This window comes from Colias philodice, chromosome 17, assembly GCF_061535455.1.
Source record: "Colias philodice isolate Cphi_HAF_F1 chromosome 17, ilColPhil1 Martin Lab GWU primary, whole genome shotgun sequence".
In the NCBI taxonomy this organism is placed as follows: Eukaryota; Metazoa; Arthropoda; class Insecta; order Lepidoptera; family Pieridae; genus Colias; species Colias philodice.
The window spans coordinates 9,757,187-9,773,019 of NC_143102.1; the positions used below are offsets into that span (position 1 = coordinate 9,757,187).

The 15,833-nt window shown below is 32.8% G+C and overlaps 1 protein-coding gene and 1 long non-coding RNA gene across 5 annotated transcripts in view; both read right to left on the bottom strand.

Moving 5' to 3' along the window:
• The window catches only part of LOC149481299 (Ig-like and fibronectin type-III domain-containing protein 2), a 173,751-nt gene that overhangs the window by 28,928 nt on the left and 128,990 nt on the right, over positions 1–15,833 (bottom strand). The gene's annotated exons all lie outside the window — the stretch shown is intronic.
• On the bottom strand, positions 1,131–1,745 carry LOC149481300 (uncharacterized). The gene is made up of 2 exons (XR_016316956.1): positions 1,427–1,745; positions 1,131–1,332 (listed from the first exon to the last, which is right to left on the bottom strand). It is a non-coding gene; the product is annotated as an uncharacterized LOC149481300 (long non-coding RNA).

Below are 15,833 nucleotides of genomic sequence, written 5' to 3' on the forward strand. Positions count from 1 at the left end.
TAAATGTTAATTCATAATACCATTGAATGCAGTTTTCTCCTCAATATTCGTAGCACAGGAGGTGACAGTTTTTAAGCCCAGATTTAAATATTTAAATCGTTGCTACAGTTGCGAATTGTAAATAAGGAGAAACTACTACATTTAAATGATTAAACACAGACACACACTAAGATTTCAGTTCAAATTATTGACTATTAAATTGTCTTCAAATAAATAAATATATCGATCGAGTGTTTCATAAAACATGCAGTCATTTCTGCTTATACAGATAACAGAATAGCCATTATCGTTATAACTACGAAAATGTGAACCTGTAATTCCTTTTTAATTGGGTATTGTTCGAGCTCCGAGTTTCAGTGTCAATAACAAGTTTTTTATGTCGCAGCTAAATTGTTAAATCAACCGTTTCATTAATAGTATAGGCTCTAGTGACCAAAATAACAAATAACTACTTATGCCATTGCACATATGCCAGAGCACATGAAAGAGCTGAACAACGTAGCTATACTGCTTAAAATAAATATAGTGTACAAAAAAACACGCCTTAATAAGATAAACTCTATTATCATCTATCCTTGATAAGTGTACAAATTCTTTTTTTTTTCATTTAACGTGGTTGAAAGCACAGGTTGAAAGGCTATTATTATTATCCACATCCAGTGAAATCTACAAGACTGAACATATCCTCGTAAAACCATAATTTCGCTCCAATATCATACCAGGATCACAGCAATTCTAAGGATTTAAAATCAATCTCATCGCTAACACTCTGCCCGAATACAGTAAGGTCATTTGGATTCCACGCGTCTCCTCGCAGCGGCCCAGTATAAAGAAATGAAGGCAAATTGAGCGACCGCCTCCCACATAATCTTACAATGAATCAATCTGTATGATAACAGCTGCCTCTGGCTTAAGCTTTTTATGATTTCATAATAATACGTCACGCGATAAACGACGTTAAACGCACACGATAGGAGCGAAAGTTGTTTGATACAATTTATCTCATTGATTTAGAGTGAATTGAACTACCGGATTGATATGATTTCGAAAGCGTCTGTGAAATACTTCTTTCCTTATATCTTTTCTATTGTATTGAACGTTTATACTTTATCAATTGAAGAGTAGGTATATTATAAAGGAGAATGGGCATTTTACTATGGAAGTTGGGCCTGAACCCTTGAGTTGGACCAATACACATGAGATATTGTTTTTATAATAGATCATAACACAAACATAACGGGAAAAATATATATAAAAAAATAATCAACCGGGTTTTTGTACAGTCACATCAAGTTTTATTTCTTTGTGTATAATATTTTTTGCAATAAATAACTGTTATAAGACAATGACAATATCTTTATGTTACTCCAATTCACTTTCACTTACAAATACGTACTAATCTTTAGCCTTCAAATAAGCGAAATACACTAATATTATGTTTTGTAACAGGTACCTATACCGTGTTTATTATAATTTAACGTAGTTAGACGTTTTTTGTGGTTAAACTCAGTCACTCCAGTGACATTTAGATTTATGCTTACTTCACTCGAATTAAAAACACCGTTATTGTGCGCAAAATAATAGGCAAATGAATAAAACTTTTTGCCTTGACTGTACAAGAACCCGGTTGATTTATTTTTGTATTTTATTTTTTTCGTAAGGTATGTGTAATGATCTATCACAAAAACAATATTTCGTGTGTATTGGTCTTAGCCCAAGTTTCAGGCCCAATTTGCCCATTCTCCTTTAGCCCGGTTTTCTTATTATTCGATAACAAATAAGAAAAATGTGTGCGTGTACTAGTGTACACACGTAAGAAGTGAAACTTCTTTATGACCTTATTTTTCAAAAAATAATTTACTATACATATATGCAACTTTACAGAAATACGGCAATTACGCGTGGTAGGGATAAAAACAAGATGGCGCGTAACGGAAAAATGTTACACTAAATTTTTTTCCAACCCCGATAAAGAAGTTTCACTTCAAAAATATATGTAACACTACTTTATACAACGTTAAATAACAAGGAAAATATCAAATTGCAGACTAATTAATATAACAACATTCTCTGGTTACGTGTGTATTAAGCATATTTATTTGTTGGAGATTTCCATAGTTATTAAAAAAAATTATGTTGCGTGTATTAACGTGACAATTCACGTAATGTGGTTTAGCATACTTTACTTTTATTTTTTATGAAAGCAGTAGAATATTAACAAGATGATTCCTTCAGTTGGTAATAGATCAACATAGCTGGCTCTGTAACTAACAGACACAGGCAAAAATAAGAATATAATTATTTGATAGATCTATACACCCCAGCCAACTATTGCAATATTAAATGCCAATTATACTGTATTTTATAAGCAATACTTCGAATTCTTAGCTACATTACTGAACTACAATATGAAATCATATCCAACGCATTAGTACTATAAAACAAGTAAAGTGACAAAAACAGTATAAATATGTGACCAAAATCAATACCTTTTAACCCATATTTCATAAATACCAAACTTTCTATACCGTAGCTAATAACAAAAGCATTATGAATTTAACGTTAATCCGTAGCCGCATAGCTCCCGCTAGTCATTTCATCCCAAGGCCTTTTGTAGCTTCGGAGAGTCTTAAAAATGCATCGTACAATGCAAGTAGAAACAAAAGACGTGAGCCCTCGGAAATTCTTCATTATTGTGGGACAATGTCGTTACAGATGGTGGGATTTCCTTGTATATTTTCGGAATATTCTAGATGGAAATTCTCAAATTTTTGCTTCTTTTGTGTGGATGATGTGGAGTTTAAATACGCGTCTAATTGAAATTGGGTTAATAGTGAATAGATATTGGTATCGTAGTCATCTGGTTGAATCTGCTTTTTGATTGAATGACTAGCCCGAACGTTGATTTAACAAGCGCCCAACCAGTTAGCGGGTTGTTATATATATTTTGGCTGAGATATTGAACATTGACTTGTAATAGTGTATTCAAGTAACAATGCATGCAAGCATGATTATTATAATGGATACGTTCTAGGCTTGAACATCTATAGAAAAATTATATGTATGAATGGACCTTATACTGTAAAGATAAAGAAGGGTCACCACATATCATCATACAACGAAACCTTACGTTCAAATAAAATCGATGTGTAATGGATGTGAACGAAAAACGATTAGTGTAATAGACTTCACTTTTATAGATTTAAAAATATGCCTTTAAATTTGACTTTTTAGTAGCAAATGAAAGCTTTTATTGCAAAGCCTACTTGAATACATTGCCTTTGATTTCCACAAATACTGAAATGGAATATTTTCATATACCTATTATGTTTATAATTATTATTATATGCTACGATTTATAGGTATTTTGTACTGTTACAAAAATATAATATTTCCAAAAAGTATTGTGAGATCATTCGCACCTGGAACAGATTATTTTGTTTTCCAAACAAGAATTACGAAAAAGTTATGAAAAGGAAAATTTCCGCGGCGGAAAAAGAATATTTAAACAATGTATAAGAATCCCTTTTAACGCATTTCGAAGTTAGTTAAACTAGTTAATTTTATAAGAAAGATCTTCTGACTCCAAGTTAAATTTTGTAACTGTTATTTTTTAGACTGACTCATATTGCTCGTTTTATTATTACAACGAAGTATAACCTTTAATAAACTTATCCATAGTTTTATTTATTTATCCTTTATTTTATTCTTATAACACAGAAAAATGGATGAACTAACTGACTCTCTTGACTGTATTCATGATATAAGTAGATATGGTTTTATCTATTACTAGATATTGTTACTAGAGCAGGCTCCAAGGAGTTTCGTTTGCAAAAATAGCGGACCTAAATCTGACTTTTGATTTATATTGTATAGATCCCAGACATCCTATAGACAGATGTTGCCAACCAGTTTTGTGGTCCCCTTCCCCGCACCCCGGTAATTAAATATGGCATACAAAGAAAAAAATAAAAATTTCCAAAACATGCCGTGTGGGGTATCAAATGAAAGAGCTTATTGAGTAGATCACGAATATATAGCATACTATAACATTTCTTACACATTCTCTAAGATTTTTTAGAAAATTTACGAAAATGCTCCATTTTTGAGTTAACTTTAAACCACTATAGATTGAAAACCTTAGATCATTAAGTAATGGATGGAGCACGCTGGCAAATGTTCTAACTAAACTTTCTGCCGGTTTTGGTGCGGGGAGGGTAACTCACACTTTGAAACACTATCACACATTCACAAAAATAATTTGTGTCTTTACAAACTCAAACTATTACAAAATGGACAGACTAGCATGTTTTTGCACACATACATCGATTACACAGAAAAATCTCTATACATATACGTAATAATACAATCGCTCTAAAGGGATGTAACCATATCGATATTACAAAAATAATAATTTTGTTGAAATTAGAAATGGTAACATTAATATTATATTCATAAAAAATACTACACAGGTCATTTGTAACGTTTTCATCATTATTATATGCATACGAAAAAACAATAAAACGCCATTTTATTTGTATTTAAATATGTATTTATTCAACACATCACATATTATATTCAATAAAATAAATATCGGTCCAGAAATTTTTATTATTTCTGTACCGAGGTGTCCATTCTGATTTTCTCCCACAGCATTCAATCCACCTTAGCCTTAAAGCAGGATTTTTTGTAAATCTGAAATATACGCAATATTCGTACATACATATAAATAAAGTAGCTGCTCCGCGCGGTTTCACCCCCGCGGCTCCACTCCTGTTGGTCGTAGCGTGATGATATATACCTTCCTCGATAAATGGGCTATCTAACACCGAAAGAATTTTTCAAATCGGACCAGTAGTTCCCGAGAATAGCGCGTTCAAACAAACAAACAAACAAACAAACTCTTCAGCTTTATAATATTAGTATAGATTACATAATAGAATAATTACAAGATTAACATTACAAAAAAAAAACGGCTAAATGCGAGTCGGACTCGCGCACGAAGGGTTCCGTACCATTAAAATCTTCTGCCAGTTAAAAGTAACCGAGCGTAAATTTTAATAAATATATACAAGACTTACAAAATAAACATTATATATACTCCTTTTTATGCAGTTGTGTAAAATTTTAATATAATAAAGATTAATTCTCATCTCATTTCAAATTATACTTAGAAAAATATTTTTTTATCGACGTTCAAGTTAAAAGCAGTCCGTCACTAAGAAAGTCGTAAAAATTAACGACCTTTTAAGCGACGAGTTTTTAAATTCAACTCTATCACTAAGTTCATAAAGATTAAATTTGAATTTATCTTCAAGATAGTCTCGCTACATCACTTTATAGTCTCGTGGGGAGTGCGGTTCAATATTGCGTTCTAAATTCAACTTTATCGCTTAGTTCATAAAGATTAAATTTGTATATTTTCTCTTCAAGATAGTCTCGCTACATCACTTTATAGTCTCGTGGGGAGTGCGGTTCAATATCGCGTTCTAAATTCAACTTTATCGCTTAGTTCATAAAGATTAAATTTGTATATTTTCTTTCCATGATAGTCTCGTGAGGCCGCATCAATGATCGAGTACACACATGACTCGATTATTTGTCTTGATCATATCGCTAAACGATACATCGACGATTATTAGAAATTGCATTTAATTAGAAATGTACGTTAAAAAAAAAAAATAAAAAAATATACACAAATGAAAGGTTATTCCATCTTTTTTAATATTCGACATGTTTGAATTGCTTCTGCAAGACTTGACAGTGCAAAACGGCATTTTTAGCGGAGCACTCGCAGACGTCCTTTCGATGTTTTACGAATACGCAGAGTGTTCGTAATCGATTACGCAAGTAGTTTTTATGAAAGCATAAGATTTTTCGATTCGAATAATCTTATACCTCGGCAAAAGGGGAAACGCCTGCGTGTGTTATCCATTACTTAATGATCTAAGTTGAAAACTCATGAATATATTTTTTAAATTATTATCTATATCTATACTAATATTATAAAGAGGAAAAGTTTGTAAGTATGTATGTAAGTATGTATGTATGTATGTATGGTTTTCACGCAAAAACTACTGGACCGATTTCAAAAATTCTTTCACCATTAGAAAGCTGCATCTTTACTGAGCAACATAGGCTATATTGCCTTTTCAAAAAAATTAGAGATCCTTACCAAAAATGCAATAATGTAACCCAAGGTGTAAAAAAATCCTCAATAAAACTTCTGTCATCGCGTGCGCTGCGGAATCTATTGAAGATAGAACAAAAAAATGTTCTACAGTATTATAGAATGGATCAATATCTACAAGAAAGTCCGCGATACCATATGTCCATCTTCAGTAGTTATGTTACTACAACAACTTTTTTACGTTTTCAAAGTAAATAGAAGTGCCGACAGTAATCAAACCATGTTATCCATACACATATATAAATCCTTATCCCATTAAATGATGTTTTATTACAGACTGTTTCAATACCAGCAAAATACTTTTTAAATGAAAAGAATTGGATGTTCCATTCAAAAGATATAACGAATTTGAAAGTGTCAATCTACAGAAAATAGTAGGTATACTGTTCGAGCAGGCCGTAGTGCGGGGGTCACGGAGGAATTCTACCAATATGCGTCTTGACGGAACACAGTGGGGTTTTGGTCGGTAGGAATCCGAGATAACCCACGGCCCCTCCCCTGGAGGCCGTGGGTATCTATGAAAGATTTCCCCACTAAAACAAAAAAAAAAGGCCGTAGTGCGGGACGGGGTAAAGGTGATTTTCATGTGATTAAAAATTAAACCTATAGTCCGACCTATAGTAGACTTTTCACTGTAACGATATCGCTATCTATGCGGGTGAAACCGCAGGGCATTGCTAGTACATATTATAAAGCTGAAGAGTTTGTTTGTTTGTTTGTTTGAACGCGCTAATCTCGGGTACTACTGGTCCGATTTAAAAAATTCTTTCGGTGTTAGATAGCTCATTTATCGAGGAAGGCTATAGGCTATATATCATCACGCTACGACCAACAGGAGAGGAGCCACGGGGGTGAAACCGCGCGGAGCGGCTAGTTTTAAATAATTAACAATAGTCCATTGTTTACGATTCAATAGTTCGTAATATAATATAAGTGAGCTATATGTATGTGGTGGATTTGATGATGATTATTATTTTATTATTTTCATGTGTCGCTTCCGCTTACCATTTTGAGTCTTTTCAGTCGTGTAAAGAAAACATTATTTATATTCACAAAGGTAATATATATGCTATTAATAAATAACATGCGTTCTAGAAACAGTATGTATTTAGGATAATGCTATCGGACATTAGGTACTTACAAACTCTTTGATGCGACCCTTATAATGGACCTTAGGCTTATAAATATGTAAAATTGAAGTAATATTTTGCTTTTATTATAAAATTGGTCTTATTGCGACTCGTCTATTGATCTAAGGAAATCGTAGTTCAATATAATATGAAGAATAAAGTTTCTGAATGTTTTATTAAAGTACGTCGTTCGTCTCTCGGTGTAGCAATTAAATGTTGGATCTAAAAATATGTCAAATTTGATTGAATAGAAGCATAATAGAATATTACTAGAAAAAATGTCTCTACAAAAAATAACGCCTTTTGTAACGTGTTTATAAAATTTTCTAATATAATTTCAAATCCAAAAAAACCTATTTTCACACATAATTACATTTTAAAGGTCATTTTTCATAATCCTAAAGCGACCTGTAATGTATTTTCTTCCAAAGGGCCCACCTCATATTTCCGTAAAGTAATAAATATTAAGTTTCGCTCTGACAGCTAATCGGAAATAAGCTTATGACAGATGAAAGGGCTAATGGTTACTAAGAAATCCTACTGACAACGGCTCAGGGTTATACGGGGTTATAGTAGGTAAGGGGACTGACTTTACACGCTTTAAATTTTATAATATAAAAATAGTTTTCGTCAAATAATGATATTATGCAAAAATAGACTACGTAAAAAGCTGTGGTTTGTTAATTCAACCATTTCATTCATTTGGTAATTAAATTTTGTTTCGCAGAATATAGAAGTCTTTGTTTATAGCGATAGATTAACGCTTGAGCACAAAATACTTAATAGTAGCTCCTTGAGAGAGATTGAATATTTTTTGTTGCAGAAATATAACTAAAAGGTTTTAGACCGGGAGATACTGACACAAAATTTCGAGTCATTTGTAACAAGGATGGCGGTTCTACAGGGGTCTTAGTACGCAATGACAAAAAGAAAAATGATGGTGTGAACGCTGGTACCGGTGGCTTAGTCGCGTGGGCGTTTGTCGAACTCGTCGGAAAAATAGCGAAAGTCAAACGATTTGTAACACAAAAATTTTAGAATTTACCGATAGCCCATAAAAAAGTAGTAGGCGGTAGTGTCATGCCATACTTTTCCGGTGTGACTTACAGCCCGCCATACCGACGCGAATGTGTTGATTTAAATAAAACAATCATTCAACCATTTGTACCAGGCTAACTTTTGCACAGGTAACTATCGTCGTGCAGCCATTTACGAAAATCGCCATGCCATACTTTTCGGACGATTCCAAATGGTCGCCATACCGTCGACAATCTGCAAAAAATTTTTATTACGCCAAACTTTTTGTACCAGTATTGCATTTGGATTTTTGGAGAGTATTTGATAAAATGTGACCATTATTATATTTGCCATACTTCTAGTAGGGGGAAAAAGTGCTGTCATACTTGAAAACTTAATTTATTATTAATTTATATAAGTGAAGATTTCCAACACATAGATCTTTGAAATTTTGTATTTATATTTGTTGATCCTCAAACTTACAGGAAAAATAAGTGCCATACTGTTACAAATCGTTTGACTTTCGCTATTTTCCGACGAGTTCGACTAACGCCCACGCGACTAAGCCGCCGGTACCAGCGTTCACGCCATCGTTTTTCTTTTTGTCATTGCGTACTAAGACCCCTGTAGAACCGCCATCCTGTTGCAAATGACTCGAAATTTTGTGTCAGTATCTCCCGGTCTATTTGTTATGAGGGATGGATAAATGATAGCCGAAATACGTACATATCTTAATGTATGGAATATGAAACTGTTAATAGAAAATATTATATGTTTAATGAAACCAACAATGAAACTCAATTAGAGAGACTCTTCTTACAAGCGTTCAGATTTATATAAGACTCATACATATTAAGTTCAAGATAGACCAAAGTTAAGCATGATGATTCGTAAATTGTTGTCTACAGTGTAGATATTTCGTGTCAAGTAATAACTATTTCACTTGAATTAATCGTCGACAGTACACTCAGCTTGTAGACTAAGAGCCGGTGTTGTGTTTTGGTTCATATTGTTATTATATTGTTTGGTGTGTTGCTCCTAAGTTTGATGTTATCTTGATTATGTTATAGTTAGAGTGTTTATAATGTTATCTAGCTATAAGCGGTATATATTTTTGACGAGAGCCAACTCTACCAATCTAAAATTCTTCAAATATTCAAAACACCCAAGTAACAAAATACTCCACTTGAAATGGAAGATGAGGACTAATATATACTTCCCTGCTAATAACATTTTAACTTCCCTATTTTGTTGTATATTTTGTGTAAGCTATAAGCATTTTGTTAGGAGTGTATTTTTGACGAGAGCCGACTCTAACAATCTAAAAATCTTAAAAAATTCACCCAAGTATCAAAATACTCGACATTCAAATAAAAGACGAGGACTAATATTTTTACTTCCCTGCTAATAAAATTTTGACTTCCCTATTTTGTTACGTCATTTTACCACTAGTGCTGCACCAACGAGGTAGAGCTTTATTATATTGTGCTAACTTAGTAAACTTGCATTTTTAATGTCTGCAGAAAATTGTATTTAAGCTGAAAGCGTGAATACTACGAGAGGCAGTTAGCCTTAATTAAAAGAATACTTAATAATAATAAAGTTCTTCACTTCCAAGAACGTGTTCACACCACAATAACTGTTCCAAGTTGATCGTCAACACGTAGCAAGAAAGTTCGGAGTGTGCTATATTCTGCACTTATAACCCTCACTTAATTGTATGAAACTTTGTTCAACTCCGTCATAATGAATTCGCGACGTCATTGGAAGCGTTTAATGAAATATTTTAACGTGAATTGAGTATCTGCAGTGTACTGTTTTCATGTGTTGACTTGTGATGCAAGGGATGGGGTTTTTAATTAATGACGAAAAGTGTTAGAATTTTTTTGAATTCGTAGCTATAGGGAAGAACCAAATGGACTGTGCTCTTGTCTAAGAAGTTGCTTCGTAACTTCAGATATTTAGATCGAATAAAGAGTTGAACGAAATTAGCGTTGTTTTGTAATTTGTGTATTCTTGGTTATTTATTCTAAGGGGCAAATAAATATTTCTAAGATTTCTACTAAGAAATTACGTCTTTGCTTTCCAAGTTTATTTCTTCTTAATTTATTGCCTTTTAAAAACCGGGCGCGGCTTCATTATAATAAAACACAACAAAGCAGACCGAAAATTCATTCAACCATTTTCTCCGATATTTATCATGGTATTTGCGTTCAGCTCCCTGCCTACAAACATTAAAGAGGTTTGAAGTGTCACGGCAGGTCGTGGAGCAAGTTTATGCGTTCCCAAGTTAAATAATGTTCGGTAAATTACAGCCAGCGCTCGCACTACAAACATGCAACGTCAACATTATTACTAGATGGAGTTTGGATTAAAATGTTTGTGGAATCTTCAATATTCATTTATCAGTGTGTACTTGGTGGGTTATATTGTTTGTATGTGTGTTTTTCATTATAATAATAGTATCGAATTTACGGATTTGAATGAGAGAAATCATAACCTATAATCTGTGTACTGCTATCACAATCATTATAATAGTTGGTATAAATTTAGATTATTAAGTATATAATTTTAGTGAAATCCACACCTGAAGGCCTAACTATAATCCATGGTGAAGATTTTTCAAAGTCTTTCTATTGCAGCCAACAGATAGTTAAACACTAACCTCGTAAACAAATCTTTCATAACTCATGAGTTACTTTTAGGTTTTAATTAACATTTAGGCGACTCCAGGATCTCCAGATGGTCCCATAATCTCATATAATCCATTCCACACTTAAGCTACACAAATTCCATGTTTTTTCATTAAAAATAACAGTATCCTATAAATTTTGGAACATTCTCTTTAAACCGTGAGAGCAAATTTATTCGCTCCGTTGCCCTTTCGCTCCTATGTTTAATTTTGTGTAGGTACTAAATGCTAAACGCTTGATAGATTGTCCTGACTCTGTTAATATGAAGTAAACATTATGTCTTATATTATATAATTTTAATAATAAATCTGGATATAGGTTTAGTTTATTTTTAGTTCGAGCATATTTAACTTATAGCTGTTTATACGGGTAATCATTTGTAGGAAATACAGTATTTAAATATTTATAGTGATTTTTGACATTTGTATGCATATTGGATGGATATAGTTCGGTTCCGCGGTGATAACCGTTCCTTAAAATGGCTGAAAGGTGGTATACTCGTTATTTACGAATTAATCGATTGTATTATACTATATGAGATTTTAATTTCACTATTTCTAAAGCCTATTCTTGAAAGTACCAACCTTGTGTACCAACCTATATTTCGCAGAATGACTCGCTATTTGTATTAAAATCCTAATATTCCCACTTCTCAGTACAAATATACGTCTATACAAAGTTTCTCAATTAATTTAATAGTGCTCAGCAAACCAGATAACCGAGGATTTACTATGGCCTTTTGATCGAGATAAGAAATGAAAGATCTCTCCCCCAGTGATATGTGACTTTATATATTTGCTATCTCATTGTTGATACACACGGATGAGCAATCTAATAATTGTTAGAGATTTAATAATATGTATTACTTATTTAATACAATGTTATACATATGCATTACTAGCTTTCCGCCCGCGGCTTCGCCCGCGTTTTCAAAGAAAAACCCGTTCCCGTAGGATTTCCGGGATAAAACCTATCCTATGTCCTTTCTCGAGTATCAAAATATCTCTATACCAAATTTCATGCAAATTGGTTCAGTAGTTAAGGCGTGATTGAGTAACAGACAGACAGACAGAGTTACTTTCGCATTTATAATATTAGTATGGATTACGTTTGGAACGTTTTACATCATGTTTTAAACGAAAATTTTTATACCAAGTGTACGTGTAATAAGAACACAATAGTATTATGACAAAATTATTCTAATTTTTTTATAGAGTTGAGTTCACTGCGAGCATTTGATTTAATTTTTAAAGTGAAACTTTTATTACATCGTCTCAAACTTTTTGGTCTGTGTAGCGCATGTCGCGTGTATCGCGGCTGCCGAGTAGGTATACCTACCGTCACGCGACATGCGCTACACAAAGCAGTGTTCGGAACCGTTCGAACAGTATCACTTTTACCGTGGTTTCATAAAACCACACAACATTTTTTTTTACAGGAAACCATTTTCTGATCAATATTATGATTTTCACGACGCGACTCCTGACTATAATACCATTTTTCGTAAGTATGTATTTGCATTTTTAGGTAAATCTATGACGAGTATCAAGGAATTACAAATAATTACAAGTTTATCAAACACTACAACACTGTGTCTCATTTTATTACTTGTAACATTTGAACGCGTTTATCCCAACTTAGAATATTTTGATAGTGGGATTTGAGTGGGATCCATTAAATTTGTGTTGACAGAGCTCTATCAAATATAAGAGGTATAATGAAATATTTTAAGAAGAATAGGTTTTTATTCTTTGTTTAGCATGAGTTTGAAGATCATTGTATTCTGTATAATATTTCTTATAAAAATTGGTCCGGGATTAAATACTAATAAATAATAATTGCTGAATATTAATTCCACATTAGCAACAAAAACGTAAAAAGTTATTAATACTTACTTATTTCTATTAATTTGATGTTTGTATAAACGTTCTTTAATTTAATTAATCATATAATTAAAAAAAAATATAGAATAAATTTGATCATACCGCGGAATTGGAACCCGAGTCCATGGCAAAGGTATTTAATTTAATTGTACATTAAATACATTAACTAGATAGTTCGAGAAATAAATACCTATTTTAATATACCTACCACAAATCCTTAACATATCCAACTACATACGTTTAAAAGCCGTCTAAATGAAAAAGTGCATCACGTTAACACGAGTTTCCAATATTTCACCAACTTCAATCTTGGAGCGAATCCATTAGCCGTATTTGAGGGAACCCTATCCCACCGCTTGTCGTCAAATGATATATCTTTGAGTCCCTCGTGTGTTTTCGATGCGATTTAACGTAAAAAGTTTTGGTAAATCTCGGACGTTATACGAAAACGAGTAAGCTCAGTGTAAGCTTGAACAGCAGTACGTAAACGAATGAGGATATAAGCTTGAATGGAAACTAATAGGACGAATATATTTAGATACTTTATTAGATAAAATTATATAGTAATGCTTTGCGGAATGATTATCTACTACATAGTATACATATATAATTTACTGGATATTGTGCAAATTATGTTAATAGGTTTGTATTTACTACTGCGCTAGATTACGAAAATATTACAATATTGATTTTTAATTATATTTGATGTAATATTTATATTACCTACAAGTATGCATAAAATTTAATCACAATATTAACAATTAAACAAACACGTACCTAAGTAAAAATAACTAGACGCTTTAAAAAAGAATAGTTTCTTACGACACGGATAAAAAGCCTTGAAGAGATCCAAAACTAAACAACCAAAAACCAAAATCCATTGCTTGCTCCATACCAACAAATCAAACAACACAATTTCCTAACCAAACATAACCCGCAATGTACATTGTACACAATCCTTCAAATTAACAGAACGATATCATTAAAAGAACACGAGGCAGCTGTGATAGATAATACGACGTGGGAAATATTGAAAAATCCGAATAAGCAGACAATGCAAACAGTTTCATAAGTTCGCTTAACAATTTGAATTGAAAATTGAAAAGGTTTTCAGTATCTGTAAAGAACTTTTGTACACGTAGTAAGAGAAGATAGACTTCACTTCTTTCTCGGATTGTCAGAAATGTTCTTAGACATTTTTGATTCAGTGTTCTTTTGAGCGAGTTGTGAATGAAATTCTTTTGGAATTAATTACATGAACGATGTCACTGCTTAAACAGACAATTAAAGAGATCGTTGGTGATCGATAACAATAATAGATGTAAAAATATAAGGGACTGTTTTATAACTTACTGATAAGTTTATCTGTAAGGCTATTGAGAACTTTTTGACGTATACATTACCCACTGCATATGTGTCTAGAAGTTATGAAAATGGATACCTACAAATAATAGATTCTCTAAAACAAAGAATTATTATTAGCTATTTATAACCGTTACACTCAGTGACTAAGGACCACGTCTATACCGTGGGCGTACAGTCGCGTCTTTGTCGTGTACCAGAAATAATATTTCAATTTTATTCACTTTCATTGTTTTTATTCGCTACCAATTTGAACAGCTTCTTGTTAATGAATCCCTGGTGTTTATAATTAAAAGGTTTTAGGTTCCTCGTGTTGCAAATTCATTATCATTTTTTAAACATAACAGGACAGGACAGCATACATACAGAAGGTAAATCTTCTTTGGGCCCTGGAGGGAAATAACGTAAAATATATAAAATAAATTACATAAGCTATAAAGTAGGATTCTATCGAAATATCGATAAGATAGTGATAAATACATACAATACGAACATAAAGGACTCAAAGGATGTATTTAAAAAACAGAACACTCCGACTTTTGCCATAAAATTCTAACAACATGATCACACATAAAATATACCCAAACACTATACGAGCCCTTAGGACACTAATTAAGAGGATAATTACTCTCAAGATAATCCGTTAGTCCACATAGCCGTTAGTAATTGTATCCCCTATAAATGACACCTAAATCTGACCCTGAATAATTGTCAAATGGCTCGAGAACTGCTCGATGGTCCATTATACATAAAACTTCATGATACAGATATAAGCGTGAGCGAAGGCGATTTTGATTGTAAAATAAATCGCTGAAACTTAATGAAAATTTAGGTACGTAATAATCTACACAAACCAAAGTACCCGTGGTTCAGTTGTGACAGCCTTGATTTTTACGCCAAAATTAGCATTTTAACGTTTCCTACGATCTTTTTATTAGAAAAAAAATGCGATAAACGTAGTGCTTTTCTAGCTATTCTTTCTGTCTATTCATATGTGACATGTGTATGTAGTAATGGGGCAATGCATTATGCAGCATCTGTTTCACTGATCGATTTTCTTTAGGGACAAGTGAGTATTGTGCCTTATATCCTGTCAGACTGACTTTTTTGACCTTATCTCCACCGGTAATCGAACCCAAGAACTCTCGGTTCTACACACACGCGTTAGCTGTACTAAGGAGGCGGTAATGCAGTAAAAGTAGCTTCCATTTCCATTTTTGTTAAGCATTAAAAAATACTATCTCTATAATCGCCCTCTCGCTTTCCATGACCGCTCCGGCCCGTAATAGCGACGCTTACAAGAATGACTTTTAGTATAACGGCAGTCTAATGACTCCTGCGTTGGAATGACGCAAGTTTAGCTTTAGTATTATGATGCGATTTAAACCTCGTTATTTTTTAGTGCACTTTTAATCGAGTGTATTGTATAATTTATTAAAAACTTACGCATTAGCAACTGAACTTATAACTGTTGGCGAAACTTTATCTCGTTTATGGACGATATTATTAGAAAGTGATTGCATACATCTTTTAGCTTCCATCTAGCTTTTGAAAAATC